Source organism: Papio anubis, chromosome 7, assembly GCF_008728515.1.
Source record: "Papio anubis isolate 15944 chromosome 7, Panubis1.0, whole genome shotgun sequence".
Lineage (NCBI taxonomy): Eukaryota > Metazoa > Chordata > Mammalia > Primates > Cercopithecidae > Papio > Papio anubis.
Genome location: NC_044982.1, coordinates 539,444 through 553,187, shown reverse-complemented (window position 1 = coordinate 553,187; position 13,744 = coordinate 539,444).

The window sequence follows — 13,744 nt, the reverse complement described above, 5'->3', positions numbered from 1 at the left end:
CAACTGAAGATTAAATTCAGAACTTCATCTAATTATTAGACTACTTTAGTAAAGTATGACAAACTGTGGATATCCTATAAGGATTTTTATATGCCCAATAAGGACCAGTGACATTTTGAAGCAGGAAGCTGACCTGAGACCTTCAGAATAAACTGATGACTGTGGATAATGAAAAGGCCTCCCCAGGACATTGATTCAGCACCCCTGCCTGTCTCATTCCTTCTTCTCTTTCTTTTTATTATATGCTTATCATGATAAAAATTTTAATTTTCTTTAGATCTGTTTGCTTTTCACACATAGTGGACCCTTATCTCTCTTTTTCACTCATTTTCTTTTTTTTTTTTATTATACTTTAAGTTCTAGGGTACATGTACACAACATGCAGGTTTGTTACGTATATATATATGGGCCATGTTGGTGTGCTGCACCCATTAACTCATCATTTACATTAGGTATATCTCCTAATGCTATCCCTCCCCCCTACCCCCTTCCCACAACAGGACCCGGTGTGTGATGCTCCTCTTCCTGTGTCCAAGTGATCTCATTGTTCAGTTCCCACCTAGGAGTGAGAACATGCGGTGTTTGGTTTTCTGTTCTTGCGATAGTTTGCTGACAATGATGATTTCCAGCTGCATCCATGTCCCTACAAAGGACACGAACTCATCCTTTTTTATGGCTGCATAGTATTCCATGGTGTATATGTGCCACATTTTCTTAATCCAGTCTGTCCTTGATGCACATTTGGGTTGATTCCAAGTCTTTGCTATTATGAATAGTGCCGCAATAAACATACATGTGCATGTGTCTTTATAGCAGCATGATTTATAATCCTTTTGGTATATCCCCAGTAATGGGATGACTGGGTCAAATGGTATTTCTAGTTCTAGATCCTTGAGGAATCGCCACACTGTTTTCCACAATGGTTGAACTAGTTTACAATCCCACCAACAGTGTAAAGTGTTCCTGTTTCTCCACATCCTCTCCAGCACCTGTTTGTTTCCTGATTTTTTAATGGTTGCCATTCCAACTGGTGTGAGACGGTATCTCATTGTGGTTTTTGATTTGCATTTCTCCTGATGGCCAGTGATGATGAGGCATTTTCATGTGTGTCTGTTGGTTGTATGAATGTGCCTCTTTTGAGAAGTGTCTATTCACTTATCCTTTGCTTACACTGAATAAGGGTTGTTTGTTTTTCCTTAAATTTCTTTGAGTTCTTTATAGGTTCTGGATGTCAGCCCTTTGTCAGATGGTAGATTGCAAAAATTTTCTCCCATTCCTGTAGGTTGCCTGTTCACTCTGATGGTAGTTTTCTTTTGCTGTGCAGAAACTCTTAAGTTTAATTAGATCCCATTTGTCAATTTTGGCTTTGTTACCATTGCTTTTTTGCTGTTTTAGAATTGAAGTCCTTGCCCATGCCTATGTCCTAGATAATTATTACCTAGGTTTTCTTCTAGGGCTTTTTATGGTATTAGGTCTAACATTTAAGTCTCCTAATCATCTTGAATTAATTTTTGTATAAGGAGTAAAAGGAAAGGATCCAGTTTCAGCTTTCTGCTGGCCAATTTTCCCAGCACCATTTATTAAATGAGATCGCTACCACATTTCTTGTTTTTGTCAGGTTTGTCAAAGACCAGATGGCTGTAGACGTGTGATATTATTTCTGAGGGGGCTCCGTTTGTTCTAATTTCCATTAAGGGTCCTATATATCTGTTTGGTACCAGTACCATGCCTGTTTGGAGTTACTGTAGCCTTGTAGTATAGTTTGAAGTCAGGTAGTGTGATGCCTCCAGCTTTGTTCTTTGGCTTAGGATTGTCTTGGCAGTAGAACCACTTTTTTTCCATATAATGAACTTTAAAGCCGTTTTTTCCAATTGTGAAGAAGTCATTGGTAGCTTGATGGGATGGCATTGAATCTATATAAATGACCTTGGGCAGTATGGCCATTTTCCACGATATTGATTCTTCCTATCCATGAGCATGGTATGTTCTTCCCATTTATTTGTGCCCTCTTTTTATTTCACTGAGCAGTAGTTTGTGAGAGACTGCTCCTTGAAAGTCCTTTACATCCCTTGTAAGTTGGTTCCTGGTATTTTATTCTCTTTGAAGCAATTGTGAATGGAAGTTCGATGGTTGAGCCTCTGTTTTGTCTGTTACTGGTGTATAAGAATGCTTGTGATTTTTGCACATTAATTTTTGTATCCTGAGACTTTGCTGATCTTGCTTATCAGCTTAAGGAGACTTTTGGGCTGAGATGATAGGGTTTTCTAAATAGCACAATCATGTCTCTCATCTGCAAACAGGGACAATTTGACTTCTTCTTTATCCTAATGAATACCCTTGATTTCTTTCTCTTGCCTGGTGCCTAGCCAGAACTTTAGTAAGCATGTTGAATAGGAGTGGTGAGAGGGCATCCTGTCTTGTGTGCCAGTTTCAAAGAAATGCTTCCAGTTTTTGCCCATTCAGTATGATATTGGCTGTGGGTTTGTCATAAATAGCTCTTATTATTTTGAGACATGTTCCATCAATACCGAATTTATCAAGAGCTTTTAGCAAGAAGGTCTGTTGAATTTTGTCAAAGGCCTTTTCTGCATCTATTGAGATAATCATGTGGTTTTTGTCTTTGGTTCTGTACATATGCTGGATTACATTTATTGATTTGCCTATGTTGAACCAGCCTTGCATCCCAGGGATGAACCCCACTTGATCATGGTGGATAAGCTTTTTGATGTGCTGCTGGATTCGGTTTGCCACTATTTTATTGAGGATTTTTGCATTGATGTTCATCAGGGATATTGGTCTAAAATTCTCTTTTTTTGTTGTGTCTCTGTCAGGCTTTGGTATCAGTATGATGTTGGCCTTGTAAAATGAGTTAGGGAGGATTCCCTCTTCTTCTATTGATTGGAGTAGTTTCAGAAGAAATGGTACCAACTCCTCCTTGTACCTCTGGTAGAATTTGGCTGCTTTTTCACTCATTTTCTTAAGCTGCTAGAGAGAATAAAGTGTCAGCCCCTACTTTTGGTGCCTCATTGCCGATGAATTAAGGTTTGCTCTTCTTCCCCCTTGTCCCCCACATACAGGAAATCTAGTAAGAAATCATGGAAGCTCCCTTATCTGATGCCAGTGTGAAGTTTAAATCACACAGACTCCTTCTCCTGAGTACAAATACACCGCCCCCAACCACCGACACCACTACCAAATCATTTTAAAGCCCTGATCCAGCCTCCTTTCCTGTTTCATTGAGGAAATTCCAATTTGGAATGTCTTGAGAGGCCTGTGCTGCTCTCAGCAGACAATAACAGTGTTGGTAAATATTACCATGATCACCTGAGGTGTGAGTGTGGCACTATCAGACTTGACATCCACACTAATCATTGATGGGGTCTCTCTTCTTTTGCATGGGGTCACCTACAATTGGAACCGTGGGCTTGGAGCCCTGACAGTGACCACCACGCGGCCTTTCTTCTCTTGCACTGGATGCTAACTCCCTCTGCCCCAATGCCCAGCATGGACTTTATCCTGCCTGCTGCTCACTGGCACTTGGAGTTCTGTTGAGCTGAGCTGCAGTGTTGAGTTAAACACCGCACCTTTTCTAGATTTAGCTGATTAAATTTAGAAGCTTTGATAACTTATTGACATTGAGAAACAGGCATCAGTGACTGTGGGTGACTCTGTCTTTGGTGCGTGTGAGAAAATTTTTCTCTTGTTCCAACAAATGTTTCTTCTTCAGAGACTTCACAGGAAGAACAGGATAAGGAATCCAGAGAAGTGCCCCAGAGAAAACTGTTTTATGGAGAGGAAGCCACACGGCTGACAGGAAACCAGACCTTAACCCCCATCTGCACCTGCCTTGAGTCTGACTCTTGTGCTCAGTGGATCCTGAGCGCCCCCAGGTGGTCCTGTTCACCCTTCAGGGAGGCTTGTTTCTAGATTCACACTGACATTTATTCTAATTGTGTTCCCCAAAATGGAGAGAGAGTAAACCGTGAATCCATGCATCTCAGAGAACACAGAACAGCAGAGTAACACACCCTGTCCCCGACCCCAACCTCCTCCACCCACAATATTTAGCTAAATATTATTAAAACTGCTGAAAACCGATTATCGGTGGAGCAAGATGGCTGAATAGTAAAAGCTCCAGTCTCCAGCTCCCAGCGCCAGTGACACAGAAGACGGGTGATTTCTGCATTTTCAACTGAGGAACGCAGCTCATCTCCAGAAACGGATCAAAGCTGAACAGAGAATGACTTTGACGAGTTGAGAGAAGAAGGCTTCAGTCCATCAAACTTCTCAGAGCTAAAGGAGGAATTACGTACCCAGGGCAAAGAAACTAAAAATCTTGAAAAAAGTTGGGTGAATGGATAACTAGAATAATCAATGCAGAGAAGGCCATAAACGAACTGACAGAGATAAAAACCATGACACGAGAAATACGTGACAAATGCACAGGCTTCAGTAACCGACTCCATCAACTGGAAGAAAGAGTATCAGCGATTGAGGATCAAATGAATGAAATGAAGTGAGAAGAGAAGTCTAAAGAAAAAAGAGGAAAAAGAAATGAACAAAGCCTTCAAGAAGTACGAGATTATGTGAAAAGACCAAATCGACATCTGATTGGGGTGCCTGAAAGTGAGGGGGAAAATGGAACCACGTTGGAAAACACTCTTCAGGATATCATCCAGGAGAAATTCCCAACCCTAGTAAGGCAGGCCAACATTCAAATTCAGGAAATACAGAGAATACGCAGATACTCCTTGAGAAGAGCAAATCAAGACACATAATTATTAGATTCACCTAGAATTGAAATGAAGGAAAAATGTAAAGGGCAGCCAGAGAGAAAGGTCGGAGTTACCCACAAGGGAAGCCCGTCAGACTAACAGCAGATCTCTAAGCAGAAGCTCTCAAGCCAGAAGAGAGTGGGGCCAATATTCCAGCATTCTTAAAGAAAGGAATTTTCAACCCAGAATTTCATATCCAGCCAAACTAAGTTCATAAGTGAAGAAGGAGAAATAAAATCCTTTACAGATAAGCAAATGCTTAGAATTTTGTCACCACCAGGCCTGTCCTACAAAGAGATCCTGAAGGAAGCACTAAATGGAAAGGAACAACGGTGCAATACATTGCAAAACTTGTGCCAAAATGTAAAGACCATCGAGGCTAGAAGAAACTGCATCATGAATGAGCAAAATAACCAGCTAATATTATAATGATAGGGTCAAGTTCACACATAACAATCTTATTGTAAATGTAAATGGACTAAATGCTCCAATGAAAAGGCACAGACTGGCAAACTGGATAAAGGAGTCAAGACCCATCAGTCTGCTGTATTCCAGGAGACCCATCTCACATAGAGACATACATAGGCTCAAAATAAAAGGGATGGAGAAGATTTACAAGCAAATGGAGAGAGAACAAAAAAGCAGGTTGCAATCCCTAGTCTCTGATAAAACAGACTTTTAAACCATCAAAGATCAAAAAAGAGAGACAAGAAGGCCATTACATATTGAGTAGGGATCATTCAACAGGAAGAACTAACTATCTAAATATATATGCAATACAGAACTTGAGATTCATAAAAGCAAGTCCTTAGAGACTTACAAAGAGACTAGACTCCCACATACAATAATAATGGGAGACTTCTCCAACCTCCACTGTCAACATTAGACAGATCAATGACACAGAAAGTTCACAAGGATATCCAGGGTGGCCTCATCTCTGCAGCAAGCAGACCTAATGAGCTATCTATAGAACTCTCACCCCAAATCAACAGAATATACATTCTTCTCAGCACCACATAGCACTTATTCCAAAATTGACCACATGGTGGAAGTAAAGCCTCCTCAGCAAATGTGCAAAACAGAAATTATAACAAACTGTCTCTCAGACCACAGTGCAATCAAACTAGAACTCAGGACTAGAAACTCAATCAAAACTGCTCAACTACATGGAAACTGAACAACCTGCTCCTGAATGACTTCACGAGAATTTTTATATGAAGGCAAGAAATAAAGATGTTCTTTAGAACCAATGAGAACAAAGATTATAACTTATACAGAATCTCTGGGACACATTTAAAGCAATATTAGAGGAGATTTATAGCACTAAATGCCCACAAGAGAAGCAGGAAAGATCTAAAATTGACACTTTCTAACATCACAATTAAAAGAACTAGAGAAACCAAAGAGCAAAAGCATTCAAAAAGCTAGCAGAGGCAAAAGAAATAACTAAGATCAGAGCAAATTTGAAGGAGATAGAGACACAAAAACCACTCCAAAATCAATGAATCCAGGGAGTTGGTTTTTGAAAAGATCAACAAATTGATGAGCCGTAGCAAGACTAATAAAGAAGAAGAGAGAAAGAGATCAAATGGGCAAAAATAAAAGGGGATATTACCACCGACCCACAGAAATATAAACTACCACCATCAGAATACTATAAACACTTCTATGCAAATAAGCTAGAAAATCTAGAGAAATGGATAATTTCCTGGACACTTACACTCTTCCAAGACTAAACCAGGGAAAAAACTTGAATCCCTGAATGAATAGACCAAGAAAAACAGAGCTCTGAAATTGGGAGGCAATAATTAATAGCCTACCAAACCCAAAAAAAAGTCCAGGACTAGATATGGATTCACAGCTGAATTCTACCAGAGGTACAAGGGAGGAGCTGGTACCATTCATGCAAACTACTCCAATCAAGAGAAAAAGAAGGAATCCTCCTAACTCTCATTTTATGAGGCCAACATCATCCTGATACCAAAGCCTGGCAGAACACAACAAAAAAGAAATTTTTAGACCAATATCCCTGATGAACATCGATGCAAAAATCCTCAATAAAATACTGGCAAAACCCAGTTCAACACATCAAAACCTTATCCACCATGATCAAAGTGGGCTTCATCCCTGGGATACAAGGCTGATTCAACATTGCAAATCAATAAACATAATCCAGCATAAACAGAACCAAAGACAAGAACCATGATTATCTCAATTAAGATGCAGAAAAGGCTTTTGACAGAATTCAGCAGCCCTTCATGCCTAAAACCCTCAATAAATTTGGTATTGATGGAGCATTAGCTCAAAATAATAAGAGCTATTTATGACTAAACCCACAGCCAATATCATACTGAATGGGCAAAACTGGAAAAATTCCCTTTGAAAACTGGCACAAGACAGGGGATGCCCTCTCTCTCACCCCACTCCTATTCCAGCGTAGTGTTGGATGTTCTGGCTAGGGCAATCAGGCAAAGAGAAGAAATCAAAGAGTATTCAGTTAGGAAAAGAAAGAAGTCAAATTGTCCCTCTTTGCAGATGACATGATTGTATATTTAGAAAATCCCATTGTCTCAGCCAAAATCTCCTTAAGCTGATAAGCAACATCACCAAAGTCTCAGGATACAAATTAATGTGCAAAAATCACAAGCATCGCATACACCAGTAACAGACAAACAGAGAGCCAAATCATGAATGAACTTCCATTCACAATTGCTTCAAAGAGAATAAAATACCTAGGAATCAAATTACAAAGGATGTAAAGGACCTCTTCAGGAGAACTGCAAACCACGCTCAGTGAAATAAAGAGGACACAAACAAATGGAAGAACATACCATGCTCATGGATAGGAAGAATCCAATATACCATTGAAAATGGCCATATTGCCCAAGATTCATTTATAGATTCAATACCATCCCCATCAAGCTACCAATGACTTTCTTCACAGTGGAAAAAAGCGCCTTTAAGTTCATATGGAACCAAAAAGAGCCCGCATCTCAAGACAATCCTAAGTCAAAAGAGCAAAGCTGGAGGCATCACACTACAGCTTCAAACCTTTATACTACAAGGCTACAGTAACCAAAACAGCATGGTACTGGTACCAAAACAACGATATAGACCAATGGAACAGAATAGAGTCCTCAGAAATAACACAACATCTACAGCCATCTGATCTTTGACAAACCACAATTTAAAAACAAGAAATGGGGAAAGGATTCCCTATTTAATAAATGGTGCTGAAGGAAAATTGGCTAATAGCCATAGAGAAGTGAAAGTTGAAACTGGATCCTTTCCTTACTCATATACAAAAATTAATTCAAGATGGATTGGAGACTTAAATGTTAGGCGTAATTCCATAGAAACTCTAGAGGAAAACCTAGGTAATACCATTCAGGACATAGGCATGGGCAAAGACTTCATGTCTAAAACACCAAAAGCTTAGCGGCAGCAGAAATAAAATCGACAAATGGGATCTCATTAAACTAAAGAGCTTCTGCACAGCAAAAGAAACTACCATCGAGTGAACAGGCAACCTACAGAATGGGAGAAAATTTTTTGCAATCTACTCCACCCTGACAAAGGGCTAATATCAGAACCACAAAGAACTCCAAAACAAATTTACAAGAAAAACAAACAGCCCCATCAAAAGTGGGCAAAGGATATGAACAGACATTTCTCAAAGACATTCATACAGCCAACGAACCCGCATGAAAAATGCTCTCATCACTGGCCATCAGAGAAATGCAAATCAAAGGAAACCACAATGAGATACCATCTCACCAGTTAGAATGGCGATCATTAAAAGTCAAGGAAACAGCAGGTGCTGGAGAGGATGTGGAGAGATAGAACGCACACTGTTGGTGGGATTGTAAACTAGTTCAACCATTATGGAAAACAGTATGGCGATTCCTCAAGGATCTAGAACTAGATGTACTATATGACCCATCCATCCCATTGCAGGTATATACCCAAAGTTATAAATCATGCTGCTATAAAGACACATGCACACATATGTTTATTCTTGACACTATTCACAATAGCAAAGGAACTTGGAATCAACCCAAATGTCCATCAGTGACAGACTGGATTAAGAAAATGTGGCACATATACACCATGGAATACTATGCAGCCATAAAAAAGGATGAGTTTGTGTCCTTTGTAGGGACATGAATGTAGCTGGAAACCATCATTCTTAACAAACTATCCACAAGAACAGAAAACCAAACACCACATGTTCTCCCTCGCCAGGTGGGAACTGAACAATGAATCACTTGGACTGCGGGAAAGTCACACACTGGGGCCTATCATGGGGAGGAGGTGGAGGGGAGGATTGCTTTGGGAGTTATCGTGATGTAAATAGCCGAGTTGATGGAGTGCTGGCCGAGTTGATAAGGTGCAGCACACCAACATAGCACAAGTATACATATGTAATAAACCTGCACATTATGCATGTACCCTAGAGCAATGCTTGATATAATAAAAAAAAAAAAAAGTCCAGGACCACATGGATTCACAGCTGAATTCTACCAGAGGGTACAAGGAGGAGCTGGTGCATTCCTTCCTGAAACTATTCCAATCAATAGAAAGAGAGTCTCCTAACTCATTTATGGAGGCCAAATCATGCTGATACCAAAGGCACAAGCAGAGACACAACAAAAAAGAGAATTTTAGACCAATATCCCTCATGAACATAGATGCAAAAATCCTCAATAAAATAGTGGCAAACCCGAATCCAGCAGCACATCAAAAGCTTATCCACCATGATCAAGTGGGGTTCATCCCTGGGATGCAAGGCTGAGTTCAACATACACAAATCAATAAATGTAATCCAGCATATGAACAAAACCAAAGACAAAAACCACATGATTATCTCAATAGATGCAGAAAAGGCCTTTGACAGAAATTCAAGCAGACCTTCATGCTAAAACTCTCAATAAATTCAGTATTGATGGAGCGTATTTTAAAATAATAAGAGCTATTTATGACAAACCACAGCCAATATATCATACTGAATGGAAAACTGGAAACATGTCCTTTGAAAACTAGCACAAGACAAGGGATGCCTCTCTCTCCACTCTATTCAACATAGCATTGGAAGTTCTGGCTAGGGCAATCACGCCAAGAGAAATCAAAAGGGTATTCAGTTGGAAGAAAGAATTCAAATTGTCCTCTTTGCAGATGACATAATTGTATATTAGAAAACCCCATGATCTCAGCCCAAAATCTCCTTAAGCTGATAAGCAACTTCCCATGAGAATCTCAGGATACAAATTAATGTGCAAAAAATCCCACAAGCATTCCTGCACACCAGTAATAGACAAACAAGAGGCAAATCATGAATGAACTTCCATTCTGAATTGCTTCAAAGAGAATAAGATACCTAGGAATCCAACACAAGGGATGTAAAGGACTTCTTCAAGGAGAACTACAAGCCACTGCTCAGTGAAATAAAAGAGGACACAAACAAATGGAAAAGAGCATTACTATGCTCATGGATAGGAAGAATCAATATAAATTGAAAATGGTCATATTGCCCAAGGTCATTTGTAGATTCAATGCCATCCCCATTAAGCTAACAATGACTTTCTTCACAGAATTGGAAAAAACGGCTTTAAAGTTCATATGGAACCAAAAGAGCCCTCATTGCCAAGACAATCCTAAGCCAAAAACAGAAGCTGGGCATCACACTACCTGACTTCAAACTATACTACAAGGCTACAGTAACCCAAACAGCATGGTACTGGTACCAAAACAGAGATATAGACCAATGGAACAGAACAGAATCTGCAGAAATAATATCACACATCTACAGACATCTGTTCTTTGACAAACCTGACAAAAACAAGAAATTGGGAAAAGGATTTCCTTTTTTAACAAATGGTGCTGGAGTAGAAGCTATACAAGAGTAGAAAGCTGAACTGCATCCTTTCCTTACTCCTTATGCAAAATTAATTCAAGATGGATTAGAGACTTATTAGACCTAATATCATAGGAAAACCCTAGAAAAGGAAACCTAAAGTAATACCATTCAGGACATAGGCATGGGCAAGGACTTCATGTCTAAAACAGCAAAAAAGCAATGGTAACAAAGCCAAAACGACAAGTAGGATCTAATTAAAACTAAAAGAGCTTCTGCACAGCAAAAGAAACTACCATCAGAGTGAACAGGCAACCACAGAATAGGAAAATTTTGCAATCTACTCATCTGACAAAGGACTAATATCCAGAACCACAAGAACTCAAACAAATTTACAGAAAAAACAAACAACCCATCTAAAAGTGGGCAAAGGATATGGACACACACACACTTCTCAAAGACATGCATGCAGCCAACAGACACATGAAAAATGCTCATCATCACTGTGCATCAGAGAAATGCAAATCAAAACCACAATGAGATACCATCTCACACCAGTTGGAATGGCAACCATTAAAAGTCAGGAAACAACAGGTGCTGGAGAGGGATGTGGAGAAATAGAACACTTTTACACTGGTGGTGGGATTGTAAAGCTAGTTCAACCATTATGGAAAACAGTGTAGCGTTCCTCAAGGATCTAGAACTAGAAGTACCATTTGACCCAACCATTCCATTACTGGGTATATACCCAAGGATTATAAATCATGCTGCTATAAAGACACACATGCACCGCATTATGTTCATTGTTGGCACTATTCACAATAACAAAGAACTTGGAATCAGCAAATGTCCATCAGTGACAGACTGGATTAAGAAAATGTGGCACATATACTCCACGGAATACTATGCAGCCATAAAAAAGAATGAGTTCGTGTCCTTTGTAGGGACATGGATGCAGCTGGAAATCATCATTGTCAGCAAACTATCACAAGAACAGAAAACCAAACACCGCATGCACTCACTCATAGGTGGGAACTGAACAATGAGATCACTTGGACTCGGGAAGGGTAACATCACACACCAGGGGCCTATTATGAGGAGGGGGGAGGGGGGAGGGATAGCATTGGGAGTTATACGTGATGTAAATGACGAGTTGATGGGTGCTGATGAGTTGATGGGTGCAGCACACCAACATGGCACAAGTATACATATGTAACAAACCTGGACGTTGTGCACATGTACCCTAGTTCTTAAAGTATAATAATAAATAAATAAATAAATAATAAAACTGCTGAAAACCAAAGAGAAATAGAAATACACACAGGCAAGTGAAGGTGAGCAGAGGGGGGATTCCTTCCCAAAGAACAGAAAAGATGGCGACAGCATTCTTGTAGTTAAACCTTACAAGCAAGAGGAAAATTGATGGTATCTGTAAAGTGTTGGACGAAAAGTCAACTCATTATTTTATAACCCACGGATGTTCTCTAAAAAGTGAAAGAAAATTATATTTCTCTTTGACAGCATAAGGGACTCAATGAATCCATGTCCCCATGAGACCAGTGAAAATTATTTTGAAACTTTTGAAAAATTACAGGGTTTGGAAAGCCTCTAACAACATAAAGTAAGTGAAGAAATATTCAAGAAAATCTATAAAACTCAGTAAGTCCAATCATCGTATTTGATCTAAGATGCTCTTCCGTCCACATCCCAGCTCAGCATGACGTAAACTCCACTGCAGACAGATGCATCCAGGGAGACGGGATACCTTCTTCCAGCTCCCACCAGAGCAAACTCTTCCCCAGGGGCCAGGACATTGGCCCTCTGACCCTGCCCACAGCACGTGATGCTGAGGCTCAGTTCTGGACAAGGGCTACTGAGAACCAGAGATGCGCTTCTTCCATAGAGCTCCACTCATGGATGGAGGCTCTGCCCTGGGTCCAGTGCCGCTGGGAACATTGGGTCCCTGATTTCTAGCTCTGTCCTAGGGCAGAGGTTCCTCCCCACCAGAACTAGAGTACTGGGAACATCGGAAGCTTCTGCCCAACCCTCTCCACTTAGCTACCTCTCATCTCCCCATGCTGGAGGAAGAAAAAGCTCAACTTTTGCCTCCACCTGCAGAATCTTGGCTAGCTCTGTCCCAGGAGAGGGAGATGGAATTCAGTCATAAAAAATATCATCCTTAATTTGGTCCTAAAACATCCTAACTTCCATAACAACAGAATGTGGAAAAGTTCAAAGCCTGCCAGTGCTCTCAAAAACAATGGAGGGTGTGGTGGAAGACCCTTGGAACGAGATGGGTGGATGCACGCGAGATGCAGACTAAACTGCAGGGCTGCTGGCTTGCAGGAGAGAACCGAGGTGGGGAGAACTGGGGATGCCTTCAGGTTGGAACAAATGCTGCATTTTAATGTTCAAAGGGAGCTCTATGTTTCATTGCCTCAGTGTGTGAAGCACTAAACCTCAGAGCATGATTGAAAATAGTAGGATTTTCCATCTGCAAGTGGCGGAGCTCAACATCTGGCCTGGTCAGGAAAAGAGGCAGAGAACGCCCAGCCCAAAACCACTGACACCTGAGGATGACCGTGGTGCTGACAGCTGTGTGTCCCTTTGATCTTTGAGACTGACTTTCACTAGCATCATGTCTGAGTTCACCGTAATGGCTTATGTCGTCACTTGCTAATTTTTATTGCTGATGGTGTCTTCAATTGGTAGATGCTTTCCTAGTTTCTTCTACCTATTCAAATTTTGAGACATTTATGTTGTTTTAGTTTCTGACACACAATACCCCCACACAATATCTTGAATATTTGAATAGAAGTTGTGTGTGAATATAAGATTGTATTTCTGAAGCAAATATTCAGGAGTGGATCTACTGTCAGGTGTTAAGGGCATGTTTGATTTTAGGAGAAGTCATTTCTTGAGTATCTGTTTGAGTTTGCATTCCTGCTAGCAATGATTTAGACCTAGCCACCTGGCATGCTCACCAGCATTGGTGTTATTCGTATTTCCTTCATATTCAGTCATTTAAAAAGTGTGTACTGCTGTCTCATTGTGGACTTTGATTTCAATTTCTAATGGAAAATCCTGTTGAGAGCCTGTTTATATGCTTCTGTAC